This window comes from Balaenoptera physalus, assembly GCF_965194825.1.
Source record: "Balaenoptera physalus genome assembly, chromosome: 18".
In the NCBI taxonomy this organism is placed as follows: Eukaryota; Metazoa; Chordata; class Mammalia; order Artiodactyla; family Balaenopteridae; genus Balaenoptera; species Balaenoptera physalus.
This window is the reverse complement of record NC_138899.1, coordinates 79,188,411-79,205,105: the sequence shown is the minus strand read 5'-3', so window position 1 is coordinate 79,205,105 and position 16,695 is coordinate 79,188,411.

Genomic DNA, 16,695 nt, shown 5'->3' with positions numbered 1-16,695 from the left:
CAGCAAGCCAGAAGAGAAAACCGTAAATAGATTTTAAAAGTTTTTCGATTCAGTGCAAACAGTAATCCACATTCAGGGTTAAACCTTGAAATTACAGAAAGATTTGAAGGTTTTATAAGGTTTACCCACCTATTATGTTAACTTCTACCTTCTTTAGTATCTAACTTAGTTGCTTTGAAAGACAATTCTTACAGTGACTGGTTTTGTTTTCTTTTGTGTTTAACCTAGATTTTGCCAATATATGTAGCTGATTTCACTAACTCTCAAATATTTGCTTCCTTTGGGGGATAATATCTTTAAAACTATAATAGATGGCAGTAAGTCTGCCAGGATGCTGTCTTCGGTGGATAAGATTTCTGTGGTGGAGCTAATTATATAGGACATTGGGTGGTGTAGCATTTAAAATCCAGAACCGGAGTCCGACAGCCTGGGTTCCTAGTCAGCCTTACCGCTGGAAGGTGGGAGTGTAGCCACGTGATTCAGTTCCCCTGTTTCCTTCTGTGTAACATGGGAATAATAGTTGCATCTTCCTCACAGGTATTTGTCAGAAGTAAATTAGTTAAATCAGTGGTTCTCAAAGTGTGGTCCACAATCTGGTAGCAGCGTCACCTGGGAACTATTTGAAATGCAAATTTGCTGGCCCTGCCCAGACCCACTAAATCATAAGCTGTCCAGGTGGTTCTGATGCACACAAAACTTTGAGAACCACCAAGTTAAGCCACGTCATAATAAGCATTCAGTAAATGCTAGCTATTATTATCATGCAGTCTCTGTAAGGCTTCTCTTTTCTAAAGTATTTTATACTCCTGTCTACTCATTTCTTTGAAAACATCTATTTCTGACACGCCCTGGCTTTCATACCCTCCTGGCTTTTAGTCAAGCACAGAGTGACTCACTCAGACTCCCGCTCCTCCCTCACCCCTCCTCCTTCCTGGCTCTGGGGACTCCCCACCACCCTCCCCCTGCCCCCCGGTCCTCATCTTTCCTCCGTGAGCCCTGCACAGACCTCGGGGCAGTGGAGGTGCTCTCTTTGCTCTCCCAGAACATATGACAGTGTGAGAAAGGGCGCGTGCCCTGATGCCAGAAACCACAGGGACATTGTACTGGTTTCCTTTAGGACACAGATCTGCACCTTTGTGGTTCATCACACCGCACAGTTGCAGGGGGCACCATTCATACCATGTTCCATGTAACCCTGCCCAGGTGTCTTCCTAAAGGGAATTTTTAGGACACATAGGGAGGAGAGAAGATGACCTCGTAGCACTGAGAACAGTGGTTTTGGTGAAGTGGGGCCCCTGGCACGTCTCAAAGTGCTGGCCTTGCTTGCACAGCGGAAAGGAAAGGCTCGTCTGGGACTTGGACCCCAAGTAGAAAGCGAAGACGCGGTGTCATCCTGGAAGGACTTTGGAGGAAGAAAGCCTGGTGTGACACCAACAGCATCCCTGTCCTCACTCAGTTTCACAGATTAACTTAACTGACAGAAAAAAGAAGAGCGAGCGTCCTTCTGAGGAGTGCAGCACGGAGAGGGGAGGGGAGAGAGTGACAAACACGACCTTGGCCAGGAGACCTTGGGCAACATCAACAGTCATAAACCAGGTTGACAGCACATGCCCTTGATTTTATATGATACGGTGAAAAGGGCACTTCACCTCTGTGGTCTTCCTCCCAAAGCCCACAGCCCTGGTCTAATCTTGAGAAAAACATTAGATGATCCCATCAGAGGGACAGACCACAAAATACCTGATTAGTGCTCCCCAGCGTGTCCAGGTCAGTAAAAATAAGGAACATCTGAGAAACTGTCAAAGACCAGGATCGACTAAGGCGCCATGAGGACTAAATGTGACGTGTCCTCGATGGGATCCTGCAACAGAAAAAGACATTAGGAAAAACTAAGGAGATCTGTATAAAGTATGGGCTTCAATAACAGTGCATCTATATTGATTTGTTCATTGTGACAAATGTACCATACTAATGTAAGATGTTAATGATAGGGGAAACTGGGTAAGAGGTATATGGGAAATCTTTTCAATATCTTCATAATTTTTCTTTAGGTCTCAAATATTTCTAAGAGTTAACGTTTGTTAAAAAGAAATAAAACAGTAAGACTTGAGGGGATTCAACCACCATGGAGAGCAGTATGAGTTTCCTTAACAAACTAAAAATAGAGCCAACATATAATCCCGCAGTCCCACTCCTGGGCATATATATATCCAGAGAAAACCGTAATTCGAAAAGGTACATGCCCTCCAGTGTTCATAGCAACACTGTTTACAATAGCCAAGACATGGGAGCAACCCAAGTGTTCATCCACAGATGAATGGATAAAGAAGATGTGGTATATACATACAATGGAATATTACTCAGCCATGGAAAAGAATGAAATAATGCCATTTGCAGAAACCTGGATGGACCTAGAGATTATCATACTAAGTGAAGTAAATCAGACAGAGAAAGACAAATACCATATGATATCGCTTATATGTGGAATCTAAAAAAAACGATACAAATGAACTTATTTACAAAACAGAAATAGACTCATAGACATGGAAAACAAATTATGGTTACCAGACAGGAAGGGGGGGATAAATTAGGAGTCTGGGAGTAGCATATACACACTACTATATATAAAACAGATAAACAACAAGGACCTACTGCATAGCACAGGGAACTCTACTCAATATTTTGTAATAACCTATAAGAACTTGAGAAATGTATATATATATATGTATAACTGAATCACTTTGCCGTACACCTGAAACTAACACAACATTGTAAATTGGTTACACTTAAATTAAGGAAAAAAAGTCTTGAGGGGAGAGTGTGACAGTGGGCATACATGACATTCGTGTTGCAGGTCCAGCCAACATTTCTAGCCTTATTTCCTCTATTTAAACCTTACACATCAGCCAGTATGACTATGATTTCCTTAAGGTCAGGATTTTACTGTTTATTCTCCACAGAGTCTTGCATACAGGATGTGCTTACTTGTTTGAGAAATTGACAGAAGGGAAGAGAGAAGAAGAAAGGGAGAGATACAACCTTTCAGAGAAACAAATGAATTTTCCTAATTTCTTGGAAGATACAAGAGATAAAGCTGAGGTCATAAAGTACAAGTTAAGGAAAATTTCTACCTGAAGAAACTTCTAAAACAGAAAATGGTGGTGAGGAAAAGTAGTAGTGTTTAATTTATTATAAAAGATTTAGCAAATCAATGGGGAAGCACATTGGTTTTTAAAGGCTCTGCTTCAAGATATGCATACATTTTAAGGTCCTCCCCTAAGTACAAAGCCTGCTAGAGCTCATCAATTCAAATAAAGCTTTGGTTGTGGTTATCTGCAGGATGCTTTCCTATCATATCCTGTCTCACATGAGGCTCTTTAAACAAATGCTTTAATAGTCTAGATTTTCCTTGCAGGAATTGCTGCTACTGGCCCACCCAATAACCATTCCCTCACCTTCCTTGCAAAGAACGCTGTCTGTTCAGGAGTCTCCCAACATGCTCAGGAAAGGGGGGCTCTCCTAGGCCCAGGTGGTTACCTTTGATTGCCCTGTGACACCACGGTGATCCCAATCACCTTTGCCACTGATGGTTTAAGGGTAGGGATGTTACTCATTCTGGTCAATGATATGAGAGAAGTTTACTGGGAGGGGTTGTTTGCTTACATTGTTTAATGAGTACAGAGTTTCAGTTTTGCAAGATGAAAATGTTCTGGAGATCGGTTGCACGACAATGTGAATATATTTAGCACTACTGTACATTTAAAGATTAAGATGGTAAATTTTATGTTAAGTGTATTTTACCACAATTAATACTTTAAAAATATATATTGAGTATTCCCATCTATAAACACAATGTATCTATTTGTTCAGATATTCTTTCATTTCTCACAGCAATGTTTTGTAGTTTCCAATGACCAGATTTTACAATATTTTGTTAAATTTATTGCTAGGCACTTCATGTTTTTGATGTCATTGTAAATGGTGTTGTTTAAAGACAGTTTTACTACTTCCTCTTAATTTGTATTTCTTCCTTACATCCTGCCTTCCTTCCTTCTCTTCTCTCTGTTTTGGCGATGTTGAGATCAAGTGGGGAGACAGGCATCCTTGCCGTGCTCCCAGTATTAGAGAATGTTCAGTCTTTCTCCATTAAGTGTGTTGTTAACGCTAGGTTTTTCACAGATGACCAGACTGAGGAAGTTCCCTTTTATTCCTAGTTTGTTTAGAGTATTTATTATTAGTGGGTGTTGGATTTTGTCAAATACTTTTCCTTGCATGCACTGAGATTATCTGGCAGTTATGTGTATTCTGTTAATATGTTGAAGTATCTTGATGATTTTTAGCCATCCTTAGATTCCCAGCAGGAAACCCACTTAACCATGATGCACTGTCCTCTTTATGTATTAATGTGCTTGATTGGCTAACATTTGTTAAGGACTTTTTGCCTCTGTGTTCACAATATATCTTTATAAATGGCTGTCTTTTTTCATGTAATGTCATTTTCTGGATTTGGTATCTGGACAATACTTACATCATAAAATTAAGAAGTATTCACTTCTGTACTTTCTCAAAGGTTGATAGAAAGACTTTGGGTAGAATTCAGCAGTCCAAAACTATCTGAGTCTGGAATTTTCTTTATCAAGAGATTTAACCGCAGATTAAAATATTTAATAAGCATAAGCCTATTCATATTTTCTATTTCCTCTTGAATCATATTGGTAGTTTGTGTCTTTTGAGTAATTTGTCCATTTAAAGTTTTTTAATTTATTGACATAAAGTTGTTCACAATATCTCATTATCCTTTTAATATCTGTATGATCTGTATGATAACCCACTCTCATTCCTAACATTAGTAATTTGTGTCTTTTTTTCTTAACCACTCTAGCTAGAGATTTGTAGATTATACTGATAATTACAGAAAACAGCTTTTGCTTACACTGATTTTCTCTACTGTTTGGTTGATTCCTAATGTATGAATATGTGCTCTAGTCCTTATTTTTTTTCCTTCCTTCTACTTTGGGTTTCATTTGTTCTTCTTTTTCTAGCCTATATAATACCTCTAAATACTACTTAAACTGCCCCTTACAAATTTTTACATATTGTGTTTTCATTATCAAGAGTACCATGGGTATTGTTTGATTTCCAAATACTTACAGACCTTGCATTTTTATTCAGTTTGGCAATCTCTAACTTTTAAGTCAATTGTTTAGATAATTTTTATTTACAAGTCTGCCCATTTGGGTTTAAATCTGGCATCTTGCCGTCTATTTTTTCATTAACTCCTCTGTTCTTTGCTTGTTCATTCTTTTATTCCTCCCTCCTTTTGGATTAATTTAGTATTTTTTATATATTCTCTTTTATCTCCATTATTGACTTATTGACTATTCATCTTTTATTAGTATTAATATTTATTAGCTGCTCTATATTTTACAATAAATATCTTTAATTTATATCTTCAAATAATATTGTAACTTTTCATGTGTAATGTAGGAGCCTATAACAGGATACTTCCCTTTCACTCCGTGTCATTCTTTGTGCTGCTGTCAGACATTTTACTTCTACATTTATTACAAACTACACAATACATTCTTCTTTAAACTGTCTTTTACATTTACCTATACATTTCCCATTTCTGATGTTTTTCTTTCCTTTTTAAGATTCAAGTTACTGGTATGATTTTACTTCTTCCTGAGGAATATCTTTTAACATTTCTTACAGTACAAGCTGGGGAAAAGTCTTTCCAGATTTTGTTTGTCTGAAAATGAATGACCATTTTGTCTTTATTTTTGAGGAATATTTTCACTGGATATATACTTCTGTGTTCCCCCTTTTTTTTCAGCAATTTAAAGATGTCTTTCCATTGTTTTCTGGCTTTTACTGGTTATGATGAGAAGGATGGGACATTCTTAATTTTGTTCTTGTGTACATAATGCCCCCTCCCACCCTGGGTCTGCATTTAAAATTTTCTCTTCATTGGTTTCCAGTAATTTGAGTGTGATGTGCCTTAGTATGGTTTTTTTTTTTTTCATGTTTCTTCTGCTTGGAATTTATGGAGCTTATTGGTTTATAGTTTTAATCAATTTTGAAAATTTTGACTCTTATTTCAAAAAAATTTTTTCTGCCCTCTTCTCACTCAAATGATACGTTAAATCACTTACTTTCCCAGTCACTAAACCACTGTTCATTTTTGTCCAGTCTTTTTTTTCCCTCTCTCCATGATTCAATTTGGAGTTTCCATTGCTACGTCTATAATTTCACTTACTTCCTTCTGCAGTGTTTAATCTGCTGTTAATCTCAGTGAGTGAGTTTTCTCTTTCCAGGTATTGTAATTTTCAACTCTAGAAGTAATACGATATATGTACATCTGATTAAGTTCTTCCATGTCTAAAGCCCAGAAGACAGTAGGGCTCACACTGTTGGTTTCCCCTCCATCCAGAATCACACCCCTGTGCTCTCTGTGGTCCAACATCTTCAAGCAGGTGTTTCAAAAATTTTGTCTCCTTTTCTCGTTCTCCATGGCAGAAGGGCAAGTCCATGACAACAATGACAGCATGACTGAAAGTGGAAGTTGTTGATAAGCTTTTAACACACTAATTATATAACCTTCTTCCCCTTACCCACCTTTTTTTGTTTTCAGTTTCTCCTACTAGAATGTAAGTTCTGTAAAGTCAGGGAATTCAGTCTGTTTCCTTCCTGTTACATCTCCATTACCTAAAATATACCGTAAATATTTGTTACATTATTGAATCAATTATTTATTTTTTTCTGCAATTTGAAGTACTTTAGCCAAGAAAGAATGACACTATATTTGTTCCAGTAAATTCAGGTTTTGACATGGCACAGTCAATATTCGTGATCATGAGTCCACATTCAGGGGTGTCTAGCTAGTATTACCTCAGTCAGCATGTGAGGCATCACTTAATTAGCAAACTGTATGTGAAAAATGGGCTCTCACTGGTGAAATTAAAGGTATTCAGAATATGGGGATAGGCTAGCATATTTCAGAGACATTCCTCACCGTTATAGACCATAAGAATTCAGTGAGCCTGTAGTCTGAACCCTTAGTGATGGTATGAGGCGTAATCTTTTTTTTTAAATTAATTAATTAATTAATTATTTTTGGCTGCATTGTGTCTTTGTTGCTGCGCACGGGCCTTCTTTAGTTGCGTTGAGCGGGGGTTACTCTTCGTTGCGGTGCACAGGTTTCTCATTGCGATGGCTTCTCTTGTTGTGGAGCACGGGCTCTAGGCACGCAGGCTTCAGTAGTTGTGGCTTGTGGGCTCTAGACTGCAGGCTCAGTAATTGTGGCACATGGGCTTAGTTGCTCCACGGCATGTGGGATCTTCCCGGACCAGGGCTCGAACCCGTGTCCCCGGCATTGGCAGGCGGATTCTTAACCACTGCACCACCAGGGAAGCCCGAGGCTTAATCTTTAAACAATCCTGTCTCCAGCCATTTCTAGGCAAATATGTTTGCCTGACAGCAACTATGGAATGTTGTCATGCATTTTATGCAGAGCACTCAAATGTACAGAGAGCTGGAATTTCATCTAGATTAGAGACCCAGTTTCATATCTACTTTTTAATCAGTATCTGTTTAGTAAATGTTAGTATGTGTGCAGAAGTTGGTCTAAGATATGCTTTCATTATAGCTGGTAGGGAGGTTTTGGGGCAATAGCTAACCTTCTCCTACTACAAACTTTTCAGGGGTTCCTGCTTTCTACTAAATAGTAGCTAAGAGTTATGTGTAATCAAATTCACTTAGATCAGTTTGTGATTGACCAACTCGATTTATTCCCAAGAAAGTTAACTTAAGAAAAATCTAGTAAGGTAATTCATCTCATCAGTAGATTAAAGGAGGAAAATCTCATGATCATGTTAGAAGATGTATCACAGCTTTGACATATAATTTCTAACAAATTCATGATTTTGTAAAAGTTTAGCAAACAAGAAATGGAAGAGACCTTCTTTAACTTGAAAAGTATTATACCCAAATCTAAGATTAAATAAACTTATAAAATAAAATGAAAACCAAGGAACAGTTTTTTTTTAAATATTTAATGTGTATGTGATACTATAGATGTAACTTTACGAATCAGTGAGAAAAGTATGAAGTATTCAACCAATTTTGCTCCTTTTACTACCTGGAAGGAATTTGACTTTTTGGTTTTTTCTATGGTAATCTTAAGGTCCTAGCAATCTTTGATTAAAAAGTCTGAACTACTTTAACAGAACACTAAAAAGCTGAATACCTCATCTCTTACTAATAATATCTCAGATACAATCTTATTGTGTGCAAATAGTTACATTGCATATACTGGGATAATTGGCAGTGCCCTGGGGGAAAATACATCTATTTCATTCCATGCATAAATGCATTTAAAAATCTAAGTGTAAAAAGTAAAAGACTGAAAACTAGAAGTAAGCACTAGAGAATATCTTTATAACTGTGGAATAGGTTAAATATCCCTTAAACAAGACAGAAAAAGCAAACACCTTATCCATTCATCAAAAAGATTTATAAATTTTATTACATTAACATTCTTTAACTTCAGTATAAAGAAATAACTTAGGCAAAGATAAATGGTAATTGATACACATACAACCGGCCACAAATTAGTATCAAAACTTACATGTAACATTCAGCAAATCAATAAGTAAAAGACAAACTATGGCAGAAATTGGCAAAGTATATGAATGGGTAGTTCAAAGAAGAAGAAATATAAATCGCTAGTAAGCATTTGAAAAGATATTCAACTTCGTAATCAGGGAAATGAAGCTAAAAATCATGAAATATTATTTCATACTTATCATCTGGCCAAAGCTTAAAGCCAAGCATTGGTTGAGGAGTACTGGGAAGCAGAACAGCCTCTTGGAAAGCAAGTTGGCAGCAGCTAGCAAATCCCTAAATTCTGCGTTTAGATCCCCTTGTGAAGCTCTCGTATATGCGTACTTAGAGCTGTAGATAAAGATGTTTAGTGGATGTCCATTGCAGCATTTTGTAACAGTGAAAAGCTGGAAGCAACCTAAATGCTCAGCACCAGGGCAATGAATAAACATTCGATGTTAAGATCCACATGGCCGAGATGATTCTCAGCGCCTAGAACCATGCCCAGCTCTTAGTAGATGCTCAATTAATACTTGTTATATATACGATTAAGTGAATTCTAGTACGTTCATACCGTCTTGTGTCATACAGCACATAAAACAATCTACATGCATCAACATCAGTGAATCTCAGAGAAAAGACCTGCAAAAGAATTTGTGGAGCATAAATCCATACATGTAAACTTTCAAAGCACACGTCTTCTCACCTAACACTGCATATATTTTACTTCGTATTTACTCACTGTCTGTCCCTGCACTCTTTCAAATGTCAGCTCCAGGAAAGCGGGAATGTTTGTCTCTTTTATTTACTGCTGAATCCCCAGGAACTGGAATATTGCCTGGTGCCGAGTAGGCTCAGAATGAAATATAAAGGCACAGCGGTCAGGAGGCTGACCTCTTTCAGGACAGTGATTGCCTCTGGGGACCGAGAAATGTGGGTGGGATGTGGGGATGGCTCCAAATATATTTTGTAGTGTTTTATGTTTTAATCAACAAAAGAATAGAAGCAAATATGGCAAATGCTGGCATTAAACAAATCTAAATGGCACATCTTGTTGTCTGTTATATAATTTTTCATATTCTTTAAATTGATGAATAATATCTGTATAACAAAACACAGTCATCTCAAATGTACAGCTTGATGAGTTTTTATATATGTACATGCCCACGTGACCACCAGCTAAATCAACATTCGCATGTTCGGCACCCTATGAAGTTTGCTTGTGCTCCTTCAGGTTTATACCACTCCTGCCCCAGACAACCACTATTCTGACTTCAATAACTAGTAAATCTGCCTGTTCTTGCTATTCATATAAATGGGTTCATACAACGTACGCTCTGTTAGTCAACTTAATTTCATTGAGATGTATCCATGTGCTTGCATGTAGCAGTAGATCACTTTTTTAAAAAATGTATAGTATTCCCTTGCGTGAATAGATAACAATTATTTATCTAACCTCCTGTGGTGGGAGTTTGATTTTTTCCCCCTAGTTTTGGGCCTTTATGCATAAAGCATCTATACATTTCAGGAACATATTTGTTTGTGTACATATGCTTTCATTTCTCTTGCATAGATCCTGGAACTAGAATTTCTGAGTCTTAGGTTAGGGATATGCTTGGATCTGGTAAAAACTGCCAAGTGGTGTTCTGAAGTGGTCGCACCATCAACACCAGCACCAGCGGTGTCTGAGTTTCAGCTGCTCCAATCCTCACGAGCACCTGCTACTGCCCGTCTTCTTAGGTTTTAGCCATTCCGGTGGCTGTGGCAGCTTCTTGTTTAAGGTTCTAATGTGCATTTTCCTTCTTTTTTTATTACTATTTTTTACATTTTTATTTTATACTGGAGTACAGTTGATTAACAATGTTGTGTTAGTTTCAGGTGTACAGCACAGTGATTCAGTTATACATGTACATGTATCTATTCTTTTTCAAATTCTTTTCCCATTTAGGTTATTACAGAGTATTGAGCAGAGTTCCCTGTGCTATACAGTAGGTCCTTGTTGGTTATCTATTTTATTTATTTATTTATATTGGAATAGAATTGCTTTACAATGTTGTGTTATTTTCTGCCATACAATGAAGTGAATCAGCTGTATGTATACCTATATCCCCTCCCTCTTGGACCTCCCTTCCCCACATCCCACCCATCTAGGTCCTCACAGAGCACTGAGCTGAGCTTCCTGGGCTTTACAGCATGTTCCCACCAGCTATCTGTTTTACCGTAACTGAAAAGGACACATGCACCCCAGTGTTCATTGCAGCACTATTTACAATAGCCAGGTCATGGAAACAACCTAAATGTCCAACAACAGATGAATGGATAAAGAAGATGTGGTACATATATACAATGGAATATTACTCAGCCATAAAAAGGAATGAAATTGGGTCATTCGTAGAGATGTGGGTGGCCCTAGAGTCTGTCATACAGAGTGAAGTAAGCCAGAAAGAGAAAAATAAATATTGTATATTAATGCATATATGTGGTTATCTATTTTAAATATAGCAGTGTGTACATGTCATTCCCAAATTCCCAATCTATCCCTCCCTTCCTTCCCCTCTAGCAACCATAAGTTCGTCCTCCAAGTCTGTGCATCGGTTTCTGTTTTGTAAATAAGTTCATTTGTATCATTTTTTAGATTCTGCTTATAAGTGATATCATATGATGTTTGTCTTTCTCTGTCTGACTTGACTTCACTTAGTATAATAATCTCCAGGTCCATCCATGTTGCTGCAAATGGCATTATTTCATTCTTTTTAAAGGCTGAGTAATATTCCATTGTATATACGTACCACATCTTCTTTATCCAATCATCTGTCGATGGACATTTAGGTTGCTTCCATGTCCTGGCTATTGTAAATAGTGCTGCAATGAACATTGGGGTGCATGTATCCTTTCAAACCATGTTTTTCTTTGGATATATGCCCAGAAGTGGGATTGCTGGGTCATATGGTAGCTCTATTTTTAGTTTCTTAAGGAACCTCCATACTGTTCTCCATAGTGGTTTTACAGATTTACATTCCCACCAACAGTGTAGGTGGGTTCCCTTTTCTCCACACCCTTTCCAGCATTTATTGTTTGTAGACGTTTTGATGATGCCCATTCTAACCAGTGTGAGGTGATACCTCATTGTAGTTTTGATTTGTATTTCTCTAATTAGTGATGTTGAGCATCTTTTCATGTGCCTCTTGGCCATCTGTATGTCTTCTTTGGAGAAATGTCCATTTAGGTCTTCTGCCCATTTTTTGATTGAGTTGTTTGTTTTTTTTGATATTGAGCCACATGAGCTGTTTATAAATTTTGGAGAGTAACCCCTTGCCAGTTGCACTGTTGGCAAATATTTTCTCCCATTCTGTAGGTTGTCTTTTTGTTTTGTTTATGGTTTCCTTTGCTATGCAAATTCTAAGTAATAACATTGAGCACCTTCATTTACTTGTTGGCCTTGGGAGCCCACTTTTGTGAAGAGCCCCATCTAACAATTAGGTTGTTTGCCTTTCTTATCATTTGTAAGAATTCTTCATCTGTTCTGAGACAGGCTTTTCAGGTCCTCATATCGTGAATATCCTTCCCTGGTCTGGCTTGCTTTCCATGTTCTTAATGATGTTTTTTGGTAACTAGAAATTTAGAATCTTGGTAAGATCCACTTGCATGTTTTTGGATATTTGAAATATTTTGTAATTTAAAAATTTTAATTGAAAATAAAAAAGAGAGAAGGGCCTTTTCCTTTTCCTCCCAGTTAGAACATATGGTTGGAAGGATCCTTCCTCCCTCCCTCCCTTCCTTTCCTTCCTCTTCCTTCCTTCCTTTCTTTTTCCCCTTCTTTCCTTCTGTATTCCTTCCTTTTTTCTCTTCCTTCCTTCATTTGCTGTATATTGTATGACTTGTCTCTAACTCCAGGATCAGCACGGAGGGTAAGCCCTTCCTACTCTCTGCAGCCCTCCCCTCCTTCCCCTCTGCCCTCTCCCCTGCGAGCCTTCCTTGGGGGCAGAGGCAGGTCTTCCTCCCTGGGGACCGGGGACCCGCAGGCCTGGAGGGGAGTGGGGGTGAAGGCCCAGCGCACAGCCCCGCAGCCCTGTGCACCCCGAAGGAAGGGCAGGCGGGTGGCAGGCGCTGTTGCACAGGGCAGGCTGCTCCCGCTGCACCGAGTTTCTGAGAAGTGTCCCCGGGGCATAAATGCTGGGATAAACTGTGTGGAGAGGCGGGGCGGCCCGGACACACTCACGTTTGGAGAATAATACCAAAGAATTTATAGAGGAAAAATAGAGATGACATAGTACAACATAAGGCATAGCTTAGAAAAGAGAATACATGCTAATCTACCCATCAAAAGAGTAATAGAATCAAGGGGATCAAATTTGAGAAACAGGTCACTCCTAACAGAAATTAGTCATTTATTTATTCAACCACTATTTATTGGCCATCCACTGTGCCATACCCCACGTGAGATGCTGAGAATTACTACTAACTCCTAAAAGGCATTGATCCAGTCGCTAAAGGAGCTCAAAGGGCAAGGCTGGCCTGGAGCCACATTAGGAAATATACAGTACAACATGTATCATTGCTTTTCTTAATCTTCTTTTTGTAAGCTTCTCCCAGCTGCTTTCCCCTCTCTGTGGTTCATCTTTGAACTTTAGACACCAGAATTAAAAATTTATTGTAGGAAATATATATATAGTTAGTGTAGTTGTGTCTTAGTGAGAATTTAGGTCTCCCAATAGTATTCCTGTTTTAAAGTTTATCTATTTTAATTGAATACATAAATAGTTACGTCTTAGTGGGAATTTAGGTCAACTATCCTCTCCCAATAGTATTCCTGTTTTAAAGCTTATCTACTTCAGTTAAAATGGTTGACTGGCTCCAGTAAAGGAAATCAGAAGAAGGTAGAAACAATCCATCAGCAGACGATGACAATAAAAAGTCCTTTCTGTTACTCCCTCCTCCCAGGTAAACTATCCCACATTTTATTATTGTTAGGAACTTGAAAGGCCAGCTTTTTTAACTGTGTGCTTGAAATAACTTCAGTTAGAGTGAAAAGGAAAGTCTTGAGCTGGGTCAAATGCTCCACGGATTTACATCACGGAACAGCAAAGGAATATTTTCTCTGCAGTCTGCTTCTCCGAAGACTACAGCTGGGCTGCGCATAGCAGCGTTTGTTAACAGGAGTAAGTTGATACAGTTGAGAGGGTCCAGAGCAAGGCACCAAAATGATCAAAGGAGTGGCTGTGCATTAAGGTCGAAAGGCCTGGCAGAGTGTAGACTGGCCGAGCAATGGTGGAGACGGAGGGGATGCTGCCTGGGTTCTCGATAAGAGTTCCACAAATATCTGAAAGGTGTTAACACCCAAGAAGGCAAGTCCTTATTCTGCTTCCTTGGAGGTGACATAATGTGAAACAGTAAAGGTAAAAGTAAAGGAAGAACAAAGTACCCGGAATATCAGGAAATATTTCCTACAAATAGCAACTGAAGTTTTTGAAAAATGTCAAGCATTAGAGCCACTATGCCCATAGTAGAATCTAACTGTGAATAACTCCCCTTGTCTGAGAATCATTGTCTTTCTTACCTTATTATCCAACATTTAATGCTTACTAACCCACCTTCTTCTACCTGTTGCTCAAATTCTTTCATATCCTTAGAGATCCCATCAGTGATGTTGTACCTGCTTTTTGGCAGAATATGATTTACGTAGCCAAGTCATATAGACATATACAAATAGGAAGCTTCTGAAGTGGCCATCGCTGAATGTGTTCCATACGTAGCATCTCTGTTAATCAAGCAATGCGAAGGTTAGAATCACAGGGTTTTAAGAACCAGAAGCAAGCTTGAGGGAACCGCTCTCATCAGAGAGGCTGGTTGACTTCTCCAAAATGCACCAGCCTGATGACTGAGGAGAGAAAAAAAAACAGGTCTCACCACCATGGGGCCTGATTCCCAGCCTACGGCAAAAACTTTTTCTTTCCAAAAATGCAGTGCTCTCTGACTATATGACGGTCTCAATTTCATTTTTCTTAAAGCTACAATTAGCAGATTTTAGGAAATGTTTCTTTGCTAGATTTCCAAATTCTCCCACTTTTATTATTGCTCAGAAGAGATCTGTTTAAATTCACACATCAGGTTCATTCACAGTACAGCTCTTATCCTAATGGGAAGATGACCTTGGACAAGACTTGCCTGAGTGTCGGCCCCTCACTGTGGTCTGCACGGAGAGCGGCCGGAGCCGGGAGGGATGGTTTCTCCCTCAGCACAGGAGCAGCCCTGCTCGGTGCAGCTTCTCTGTAGAAGAGCTTCCCGTTGGGCACACCTAAGTCTGACGTAGGAAGACTGAGTTGCCAGGAGCCCTGTAACAGTCTCCCCATAGGCTGGGACAGGCTTACCAAAGGAAGTGTTGAAGGTTGGGACTATGGTGATTTCTTTCTACCTAGTGGCAAGATGATTGTGGTGGGCGAACTGCATTGCACAGTGATGAATGGTACATTTCACCCCCTGATCTCACCCTCCACTGACTGTCTGTTTGGTTCTCGGCACTGAGCTGGTCTCGAGGTCGGCCAAGATGAGTGACTTGTGGTTCCTTCCAGGAGCTCAGGGTCTGTTGTGCAAAGTGGAAACAGAGACCAATTTATAGCACTGTGTGGTGGGGAGCTATGATAGGGCCAGCAAGTGCTGTAGAGATAGAGAGTCCCACAGAGATAAGTACTGCCGATGGAATATTTGTTTCTTATTGTAAATCACATCACACATACAAATGCTGAAAACCCTTTAGTATGTAAACTAAGTACTCTGGAGGTGACTTGCTAGGTTGACATTGCTGGTAAAAACAAGGAGACTAGCTCGGAGAAGTCAGGCTTCCTAATCATAACACAAAATCCAGAAATCAGGGGCAAAATAAAATGTAAAATTGTTTCATTGTGCATTAATATGCAAGGGTAGATACTGGAGGAAGGGAATAGGAAATGAAGTTAGGAATGAGGATAGAAGGGAAAACATGTAAAATAAAACAAAGTAAAATACAATACAGCAAAACAAAATAGAATAAAGTAAAATACGTCACAAGAGTCTGTAAGCAGATAATAGTGTGCCTTGAGCTAAGAATAACGATTGATTGTGTTAAATGCGTATACAAATATGGAAAAGTTTAAAATGCAGTAGCAGATTTGGAGACAATATTTGCAACATATATAACAGATAAATTATTATTTATAGTACCAAAATTATTGTTTCAAATCAATCAGAACACATTAAATAAGAGAAAAAGACAGGAAATCACAATAGTGGAAATACAAATGACCAATAAATATGTGAAAAGTTGCCTAAGTTCACTTGTAATTAATACGGAATGCAAATTAAAATGAGATATCACCTATCTAATTGGCAAAAAAAAAGTGGAAAATACCGATAAATCTCAATGTGAAGCAAAGGTGAAGGTTGGGGTAAAAGAGTTCATTTTTATATGCTGCTGGCAGTAATACTAAATGATAAAAACATTTTTGGAGAGTAATGCAGAGATACCATAAAATGTTGTATCATTTCACCTAGCAATGTTCTAGGAGTCTTTCCTAAATAAATATTAGCATTTGCTGGCAAAGATATTAACTATGGTACTGTTTACAATAACAGAATAATTGGGAATAACTTAATATCCACTAATAAGGAAATATCATGCTAGCATTCTGATATATTTAGTGTACAAAAGGTAAGTTTTAAAACAATAGAGCAGAATATAGCATAACCACATTTTTGTTTAAAAATAAGTAAATGTGTGTGCGTGTGTGCATGGTGTGGTGTGTGTGTATGGTGTGGTGGGTGTGTGTGCAGTGTGTGTGGTGCAGGCATGGTGTGTGCACGGTGTGTGCATGGTGTGGCGGGTGTGTGTGCAGTGTGTGTGGTGCAGGCATGGTGTGGTGCGTGCACGCTGTGTGTGCGTGGTGTGGCGGGTGTGTGTGCAGTGTGTGTGGTGCAGGCATGGTGTGTGTGCACGATGTGGTGTGTGTGCATGGTGTGGCGGGTGTGTGTGCAGTGTGTGTGGTGCAGGCATGGTGTGTGTGCACGGTGTGGTGTGTGTGCATGGTGTGGTGGATGTGTGTGCAGTGTGTGTGGTGC